At 38.6% G+C, this 10,674-nt stretch overlaps 2 long non-coding RNA genes across 2 annotated transcripts; both read right to left on the bottom strand.

Moving 5' to 3' along the window:
• Positions 1 to 6,020: 6,020 nt before the first annotated feature.
• Positions 6,021 to 6,704, bottom strand: LOC306932510. Its single transcript, XR_013791113.1, has 3 exons — positions 6,649 to 6,704; positions 6,433 to 6,510; positions 6,021 to 6,083 (listed from the first exon to the last, which is right to left on the bottom strand). It is a non-coding gene; the product is annotated as an uncharacterized lncRNA (long non-coding RNA).
• Positions 6,705 to 9,161: 2,457 nt separating this feature from the next.
• On the bottom strand, positions 9,162 to 10,572 carry LOC306931817. Its single transcript, XR_013791069.1, has 3 exons — positions 10,468 to 10,572; positions 9,488 to 9,527; positions 9,162 to 9,247 (listed from the first exon to the last, which is right to left on the bottom strand). It is a non-coding gene; the product is annotated as an uncharacterized lncRNA (long non-coding RNA).
• Between the last annotated feature and the right edge of the window lie 102 nt (positions 10,573 to 10,674).

The raw sequence follows: 10,674 nt of genomic DNA, 5'->3' as shown, positions 1-10,674 counted from the left end.
TATATATACCATTGTGATTTAGATACGACCGGCTGAAGAGATACTGTCATTGTAGAATACCTCCCACTGTGAAGTGCTGATATATATATTTATCCTCCTTATAGGTCCGGTGCTGGGGATAAGCTACGCTGGAGCAGCTGACGGCCGTCCAGTGGTGGTGGTAATGCCCCTTTTCCATTAGTTTACTTTTCCTTTGTGGTTTATTTTGAGTTGCTGTGTTGTGTTTTGTTTGTGTATTGCCACCACCCTGGACCGGTGAGCCTGCCCAGCTCCCCTCCTCCCCCCAGTACTGGCTTGTAGTGGTGTGATATCCCTAGCTCTAGGCACTTTATAGTCACTTGCACTTTAACCCTGTTGTTGGATATTGCTATATTTGCACCGTCTTATTGATAAATGAAATGTCTTCTTGCTATGTCATGTTTTAATTAATTGTCTCCACCAGGCCGAAGGCATGGGGAGAGAGTATGTTTTGCACTCCGTCCTTGTGTGTGTGTGTCCGTCCGTGTGTGTGTCCGTCCGTGTGTCCGTCCGTCCTTCCGTCCGTCTGTTACCAGCTAATCTCCGGCACCGTTAACCTGGTCGATGCCAAACTTTGTACACACACTCCCTGGATGCCAACGATGAACCTCTGCCCCGCATTTTCCAGAACGGCCTGTTATAGCGCCACCATGAGGCAGCTTTTCAAATTTTTTACCTAAAACTGCACCGATCTGCGTGAAACGTTGCATGCACACTCCCTAGAGGCCAAGGACAAACCTTTGACCTGCATTTTCCGCATATGCCTTTTATAGCGCCACCAGGAGGCCGACTTTTGTAAAACACATTTTTTTATATTACTCCTCCAGATTCTGTCCAAAAATCTCACAAATCGTTACACAGTATCTCTATGGTCATGTGCTCAAGTTGGATCTGTCCGATATTTCATATTCCATCCTAATTGGCTATAATTGGCTTTCACAGTTTGCAAGATTGCCCCGTTTTGAACAAAAGCCTCAAATCATGAACGCAGCATGCAATTTACGTGAAATCTTTCACACATTTTCTTACTAGGCTGAGGAATATATCCCACCCTTTTCACATTGGCCTGTTATAGCGCCACCAACAGGTTGATTTGCCTCAAGTCATCCAATTGCCATCAAAGGCAAACATGTTTATATTACTCATAAACATTTTGCCAAACATCTCACACAGTCCTATCCTCCTGGTGGAGACCTGTGCCCAGAAGGGCACTTTTTCTAGTTATATATATTGCCAACCAATTATTTAATAAAGTGTTTTGTATATTGGTTACACACGTTTCTGCCTTGCCTTTATTGTTACTGAATCTGTGTTGGGGAGTCATTACGTGCTCCGGGTGTTCAGTATTAGTATAATATTCCTGGGGTGCAATTCCCCAGGTGGCGTAGTTGGCTACCTTAATCAATACCACCCCGCCACACATGCTAAGCGAGCACTCTACCATCTGAGCTAATTCCCCTTTAGTGCAGGTGTATCAGAAGCTCAATCAACGGCAGGCCAATCGTCAGACAGTACTAATGGTGTGACCCTTCAGTTGCACCGTTTGTGGTCAAAAGGATGTGGACTAGAAAGCATAATAAAGGGACACATGGGGAGTCATACATAGGAAAAACCCTTCAATTGTTCTGTGCATGCTTTTAATGCACATGTGGCTCCTAATTAGATTGCTTGGGTTTCTAAGCAGAGCCTGGATAGCTCAGTCGGTAGAGCATCAGACTTTTAATCTGAGGGTCCAGGGTTCAAGTCCCTGTTCAGGCTCTTCCATGATTGCTTCCAGATGTACTGCAAAGTTATGTCAACTGGCCAAAATAACATTTGTCCCTGCTTGAATACAATGCTTATCATTTAAGATTTGCTGCCTTTGAGTAAAATGCCCAAACCTATGCATAGTGACCCAGTGCTTGACTGACTCCACTGAAAAGAGAAACCAGACTTCTGCATAGAACATTCAGGTTTGGAGAATGCAGGCATCAGTCCCACCACCTCTCGCATGCAAAGCAATCGCTCTAACATGTGAGCTGATTCCCCTACATGTTCCACTAAAAAATGCTAAGTGGATTTTTACCTTTGAACAAAAAACCTTCATTGTATTGCAACAAACCTCAGCTATACTTGTGACATTAAAATGACACAATATTTGTACACATTGGGAATAATTAATCTAATCTAGCGTAATTTGTAGGGATCCATGGTTGTGAAAGGCTATTTTGAATAAAATTGAGAGGAGGCATTGCCATGGTAAATGATGAAATGGAGAATGTGGGTATCGATCCCAACGCCTCTCGCATGCTAAGCGAGCACTCTACCATCTGAGCTAATTCCCCTTTAGTGCAGGTGTATCAGAATCTCAATCAACGGCAGGCCAATCGTCAGACAGTACTAATGGTGTGACCCTTCAGTTGCACCGTTTGTGGTCAAAAGGATGTGGACTAGAAAGCATAATAAAGGGACACATGGGGAGTCATACATAGGAAAAACCCTTCAATTGTTCTGTGCATGCTTGTAATGCACATGTGGCTCCTAATTAGATTGCTTGGGTTTCTAAGCAGAGCCTGGATAGCTCAGTCGGTAGAGCATCAGACTTTTAATCTGAGGGTCCAGTGTTCAAGTCCCTGTTCAGGCTCTTCCATGATTGCTTCCAGATGTACTGCAAAGTTGTGTCAACTCCCTTACGAAAGAAAAATATATTGCAATATATTGGACAATATCATGCAATATATTAGGCAATATATTCCCATATATGAGATTTAGTATTTATATTTTACAATATATCGCAATATATGCATATACCATATATGTGTATATATTGATACATATAAAGATATATATTGCAATCAAGACCAAAAAGGGCAATATATTTTTACATATAGTTTGTCTTTATATGCTCCAATATATTGCAATATATGCATGTGCCATATATTGTGCCATGTATGATTATACATTGTACCATATATGGTTATATATTGACTTTATGTGCTCCAATATATTGCAATATATGCATGTCATATATTGTGCCATGTATGATTATATATTGTACCATATATGATTATATATTGTATCATATATATGTTATATATTGTACCATATATGGATATATATATATATATACTTTATATGCTCCAATATATTGCAATAAATGCATATGCCATATATTGTGCCATGTATGAATATATATTGTACCATATATGGTTATATATTGTATCATATATATATATATATATATATAAGTGTTTTTTTCTCAAATAAACAACCATAGCATATACATGGACCATGCATAGCATAGCTATATAGCCTAAAGAAAATACATTGAAGACAAAATAATCTGCATTACACAAACAAGTTTATTGAAACAAACATTAAATGCCATCGACAATGAAAGGATAATTTAAGTCATGTGTCTGAGCAAATCGGCTTTCTTGTGACCCTTTTTTTTCCTAACACAAACATTAAATGCCATTGATAATGCAAGGAGAATTTACATCATGTGTCTGAGCAAATTGGCTTTTTTAATGTTAATTTGATATTTATTTTAGTTTTATTGGATGATCTACGATGATACGAGCACCCCTCACTTCACATAGGTGAACACTCCACACTGGATCTTGGAGGTATACATGCATAGAGGCTTGCATATTGTGGCAGATCAATTAGCATACATTTTCTTTTGAACAATGTCACATCAAATATCTGTTTCCTGCCCCGAAATTCCCTTTTCAGACCAACTACATTCTCAACATTAATCAGCGTACTATGTGATCTGTCATACGATCTTCCAAAAGCAAAGCATTTTCTGTCACCATGTTGCACTACTACAATGTAATAGTATACAGTGATGATGTGTCCATTCTGCAACAGCACAGTGAAACTGTTCCTTTTCACTACTCTTGTGAACTCCTGAGAGTAATACAGCTCCCCGTTGACTAGAAGTCGTCTGAATATTTTCACGACTGTATCCGTGGTGACTGAAAGTTGCTCTCTCATGACCAGTGTCTCTTCACTAGAAAGTTTTCGAGAATAATGTAAACCAAGGGTAACAAGTTGATCGCCTACTCTTTCAAACTGCTTCAGTCTTTTTCGTCCAGTTAAGTTATTAAATAGCTGGATGCATTCAGGAACAGCATTTCTCAGTGCATCATTCCTCAAAAGAGGCAATACTTGTCTATACGTGAATTGTTTCATTATCTGTAAAGGAACACACTGAGTGCCATGAAACATTTTCAGTATTTCACCATTATACGATTCAAAAATATACCCAGAATGAGCCCACAAAGGTCCCCAATTCCTGACAGATTCAGGCAAATGAAGACATAAATGTACATTAAATGACACATGGGTCTTTCCATACAGTGTTTCAAATTGTTTGACAAAATCTACAACAAGTTTTTCACATTTTGTTACGTCCTCTGTTGTTATAATGTCCTTGCAAAGAATGAACATAAAGGTGACAAGGACTAACCAGTGCTTGTAAAATACCTGGGGCAGAATTCCTTTTAGCACAAATATACTATAAAACAGTAACCAGTTCTGCCATTCACTAGCCTTCCAAAATCTCCTTTGCTGAAAAGATCGGGGCACTCTTGTTATATTGCAAGGAGGCTTAATTAGCAAGAGCTGTTCATCAAGTTCATTCACTCTATTGCCAATGTAATATGGCTTCTCATGATTCTCACTGTCCAGCCACATGCTTGCCATTTGGCGAACCACACCAAGATGTACATTATGCATATGGTCAGGAGGCAGGCCCGATATGATGTCAAAGTGTGGAATCTTTATCAGACATGTGGGCCCTTTAACACCTCTCACTGATTTTTTGGTATGCAACGCCTCTCTTGCATCACTTATGGTTGAAGCGTGGTCCCTCTTTGGGACGTCTTTGTATGGGTATACCCTGACGGTGCCACGACCCTTTTCAACTTGTTCACCGGGATGTAAACAGAGGCTGCAACCATACTGACCATTAAACTGGGTCATGTTTTGAAGTATGGGCCTAGCTACGGAATCACACATCATAAGAGCTGCCACAACTCTACATTGTTCCAAAATGCTGTTTCTTTTAATCTTAAAGCCCACACTTGACAACTTCTGACACTCTAAAGTGAATGGCTTTAAAAATGAATTAACATTTGGCTTTTTATTACCAAACCACAAGCCAAACATTAGAACATTTTCTTTGCGCAAAGCATAAGGAAGCTCGTTTACAATCCCATATAATGGCCAAATACTATAGAGTGATGATTTGAATACAGGCACTCCATCACAGTTAAGTGTTAAGGAGTATCCATGAGTACAGTCAAGAGGGCCTCCAATTTTGTTCAGATTATGGTACATTTTACCATTTCCAATATCTTCATAAATGTCAGAATTACATGTGCCATCTCTTGACTTGAGACAATGTGCAATATCTTCCCTTTGAAGGAGATGTTCCAACTGTGTTTGGATTGGTAAGTATATGAAGAAGTTTCCATTCTTTAGTGAGCTGTTTTTATCCCATGTTGTGTTGCATACAACACATTGTCCTTCACTATCCTGGTCACCGATGTAGTACTCACAGTTTGGACAATATATGTGACATTGTAGGTGACATTCTACTGGCTTAAGCTCTTTTAAGAACAGATACTTTGAGGTTAACTGTGTGTTTTCTGGACAGTGAATATTGATCAAATCTAGGAGATCAGACAGAGCCATGCCTGTGAGGCTGTGTCTCAAAACAAATGAAAGTATAAGTAAAAAACTCTGAGCTTGGGTTAGTCTTGAACCAGTGTAAAGGGGGTCTTCATTTTCCAGAGTAAACTGTTCATGACTGACTTCTCCAAAATGTGATTCCTCATTTACTGACTGATCAGGGCTATCTTCAAATACAATTGAATCTTCTTCTTCACTTCCAATAATGGATCCAAACTGTCATCAAAGTCATTAGGAATAAAGTTACTGGTATTTGGTGAAGCTTGACTGAAATTAGGTCCATCATTGAAGTGAAGTTCACTCTCTGTGGAACATTCATCCTCAAACAAGAGTGGGGAAGTAGGACATCTGGGAATAGAATCTCCACGGTCATCATACAGGCTCTAGATATGGAGAAGAAAAAAAATCTGATTGGATATCTATCTCACACTCACACTCACACACACACACACACACACACACACACACACACACACACACACACACACACACACACACACACACACACACCTTCCAAGGTGTAAACTAAGATAACATACAGCCACAGCTAGTACAGTACATGGTCAATGTGATGTCTAATCTTTCTTATGTCTGAGGACCATCAGTGAGGGATCAAACAGGTGAAGAAAATCAGTGAGGATGAAATGGAATTGGGAAGTGTGGTGAAAGAAAGTGAACTAGGTGAGGAGAGGATGTGGAAAATTAACAATAAAAAACACACAGTTAACTTACATAGACTTCAGCTCCTCCTGATACACTTTGTTGTTGTCCACTGAGAGGAGTCCATGGCTCAGTATCATCATCAGTTACCTAAAGAAACAGATTACAAAATAATAACCGGCGACCGCCGACCACATAGATTAGATTGTTTACTAAAGTGCAACATGGCTAGTTCTTAAGATGATTAACATAAAATAGAACGTGAACTGTATTGTACACTATACTTACAACATCAGGAGTGACATGTACATCTTCAGGGCCATTGTCGGAGTCATAGAGAGAGGTATTGGCATTTAGGTTCTGTAAATAAGAATACAACATCTTGATTAACTTACTATAATTATAATTACTATCACCCCAAACACAGATTTTATCACATGTACTGTATCGGCTTTAGATGTTTTTTCCCTTTCTGTTTTGACCAGGTTTTCCAAGCATTCAATAGACACAGGCTGAAGCATTTGAAATGTGTGAGAGCCAAGTGTCTGTTTAAGAGGCTATAAGCCAGATACTTGCTGAAGTTTAAAATATTGCTAAAGTATACATTGTTCAACTAAACACCACAGTTGAAACTTACAGTCTTCAGCTCCTCCTGATACACTTTCCTGTCCACTAAGAGGATTCCATGTTTCAGAATCATCGTCATCAGTTACCTAAAGAAACAGATTACAAAATAAAAATCAATAGATCGTTTACAATCTGCATGTTACCAAAATGTAACATGTCTAGTTCCTAAAATATGTCTAAGAAAAAATTTAAATGTAATGTACACCAGGGTTTTTCAAAGGGGTGCCTCAATACTTTAAGATTTGGAATTATCAATATAACTTAAGTTTAACCGCTTATAGCCCCTCTATACCTGATCTCTCTTCAATGTCTCTTCACCTAAAATAGCAGATCTATAAGCTCTCAACACGTTGCGTTGTGAGCTTGTAGATTGGCTGTTTTTGGTAAGTGTAATGCTTAATTGGGTCGTCCACTCACAGTTAACAGTCTTTGTATTGAGTTTGTGCTTGAAATGTACTGTAATTCTGCAAACTGTGAATACATATTTCAATCAAATGCTCCCCCCAGAATAGAGATGCTGGGGTTTAAGACTAAGTGGTTAAACACCATGTCAATCTGTCCTAAAATAGAAACAGAAGTTTTCCTTGTGACATAAACTGTATCTTAGGGGGGAGATTTACATATTTTACATAAATGTACTGTTAACTAACAATGGAATTCAGGGGTGCCATGGATGAAGAAGCTAGTATTTACAGGGGTGTCCTGAGAAAAAAATGTCTGAGAATCACTGCTGTACAGTATACTCACCATAATGTGGCTGATATTATCATGTACATCTTCAAAGCCATTGTCAGAGTTGTAGTGAGAGGAATCTTCATTCAGGTTCTGTGTAAGAAAATAATACAAAGTATTGATTGACCTTTGTTACATGCACAGTTGTCATCCACCAACAGTCGCCACCAACGACTGTAGCATGTGGGAGACGCTGATCCAACCAGTTAACTTCCTTCCAAACTTGAATAAAGAGATCACTCAAGATCCCCAAATAAGAAGTATCAGCTCAGTTAATAGGGAGATACAGGTGTAGCTTTTGCAGCCGGGAACACAACAATTGCTTTAGCTTGACTACCACTAACATATTGCTGGCTACTAAAGTGTACAAACAGATATATGAACAGCAGTGTTGTTTTCGTCGACTTACCTTTTTTCACTGACGAAACCTAATGGAAACTAAATGAAAACTAAGCTATGATGACTAGACTAAAATGTTGGGAAGGGACTAGTGGACAAGAGATCCAGTATAAGTAATTTTACACTTTGTTTGCATGCTGAAAATAGACAATCTACTGTAGATCAGGAAGTATAAAATCAGCTATTATGACGGCATCAACGCCCACATTGTAGTCGATTAAATCACCTGTAGATTTAGTTGACTACAATCTTATGATATTTAGTTGACTAAAACTAGACTTTTAACACTAAACATTCCGGGTGTCTAAAATGTGACTAAAACTAAATGAAAGCCATTCAAGAGACTATGACTAAAACTAAAATAGAACTTTGCTGCCAAAAACAACATTGCTGAACAGTGGCAAACCTTTTTTCACCCAAACATACACACAACCTCGGCTATCTGATGTACTCAACTAAACATCAATACCACAGACGAAAAACAGTCTAAGTCCAAATTTCATTCTGAACCCTCCACGAAAAGGCCTCGTTGTCCTGAACCCTAATCTATCATTTATACATTATGGATCAATAGTGTGGACTTAGACTGTTATTCGTCTGTGGCATTTTATTTGCTGCTACACTAACCTACTAATTATAAACATAGAATTTACACTATGTGCTCAAACCAAAATGCTCAACAAAACTTGAGCTGGCTGGGTCGATACCAGCATAAATCAAATATATTAATATTGCTCTATAATGTTAGTGCTACAGGCCAGATTTTTGCAAAAGTTGAAAGCATTGCTAAATAATACATTCTTCAACTAAACACCTCAAAGTTGAAACTTACAGAGTTTTCTGCTTCTGACAAACGTTGTAGTCCACTGAGAGGAACCCAAGGTTCAAAATCATCAGTTACCTAAAAATAAAATAAAATAAAAGACAACAGAGGGGGGGGAAACAAAATAAACAAAAGTTAACACCCATAAAGTCTACAAACCAAAATAGCAGATCAACAAGATCTGCTATTTAAAGTTTTCCAGCAGCTGAAACTTACATTGCCTGTCTCTTCTGTTGTTCCTGATAGCCTTTCTGAAGATGGTTCACTTAGGGGGGTCCAGGCATCAGAACTGGCATGGGCTCTTGGCTAAAAAAACAAAAGAGGGCAGGTTCAACATAATGTCTGCAACAAATTTGACAAATCTGTATATAATCCGATAAAAGAGCATATTGCAAGATCACTCATAATATAGTCATGGGCAAAATGTACTCGTAAGCTACACATATTTCAATATATTGATGAAGATCTCTGTTCTTGGAGATCCATTTGGCAATACAATAGTATAAGTAAGGTGTAGTTTTACGTATGTTTAAGTTCATGACTTACAAGATCCTGGTTTGGCTGATCAATCTCACTCATTTCTTTCCTGGGTGCAAGTGATAGAAAACATGGATTTATTTATTGATTGAATACTTTATTAGCAGGTTGCATAGGAAAAGCACAGTGCAGAACAGTTCAGATACAAGGTCTACTAATAGGATTTAAACCCAAGAAAGCACAATGGCCTTTTTGTACTTGATTCATATTTGCAGGCCACAAATGTGGGGTTCCTGCATGCCTTTTTGGGCGAGGTTATATGTTAGACAATTTCACACCAGAAATGTTGTACACCGCACTAATGGAGAATTACTATACTGTACTTGCTCAGACTGAGTTAGCAGTCTATCTATAAATATACATGTAAATGTCAAAGCACATGCTATCTATCCCCAATGACAGAATGTACATGTTTTACATTATATAATAATATGATTGATTGTAATTAAATTAGCCTAGTCCAGTGGTTCCCAAACTTTTTCATTTCAAGGACCCCCAGTTTGACATGCATTAGTCTACTGACCCCCATTTAATGCCATTTCTATCTCTGGGAGCCCCAATTTATATTGTAAAATCAATGTTAATTTGACTCTGAAAGGGTCCGTTTGGTTCGAAACTATTATTTAGCTGGGGACCCCCTGGAACTCCCTCAAGGACACCTGGGGGTCCCAGGACCCCACTTTGGGAACCACTGGCCTATAGTAGCCTATTAATTTACATAGGCTACTCATTGTTGATAGATAGAGTGATATATACCATGTTCCCTTCATATGAGTTTTACCTGAAGCAAACAGGCACTAGACAGACTATCTGTCTATAATGTTAGTTTAGAGTCTAAACTAACATTATAGACAGATAGTTTGGTTTAGACAGTGTTACAGCTGACAGCTCACGCAGGCAGCTGCATTCAATCAGGCTATTTAGTTACTTTACAACACTACGTAGATAGACAGTGCATTATCATGTGAATCAAGAAAACAAAGACTAACCTTCTTTTCCATAATAGTCTTGTTCTTTTTGGAATATCCGTTTGATCAGAACCCGGGAGAATATATTTCCTTCTTCGGTCCATTTTCGATGTTTTCTCTACTTCTGCTGACTGCTCTAGTGCTTAGTCTGTATTGTTTTTGTTTTTGTATCTATTCAGAGACGCTGACTTCCTTGAGACGCTAAGCATTCTGGTCGATGTAGTCCTA

Source organism: Electrona antarctica (genome assembly GCF_951216825.1).
Source record: "Electrona antarctica genome assembly, chromosome: 11".
Lineage (NCBI taxonomy): Eukaryota > Metazoa > Chordata > Actinopteri > Myctophiformes > Myctophidae > Electrona > Electrona antarctica.
This window is presented reverse-complemented; position numbering and strand designations above follow the sequence as displayed.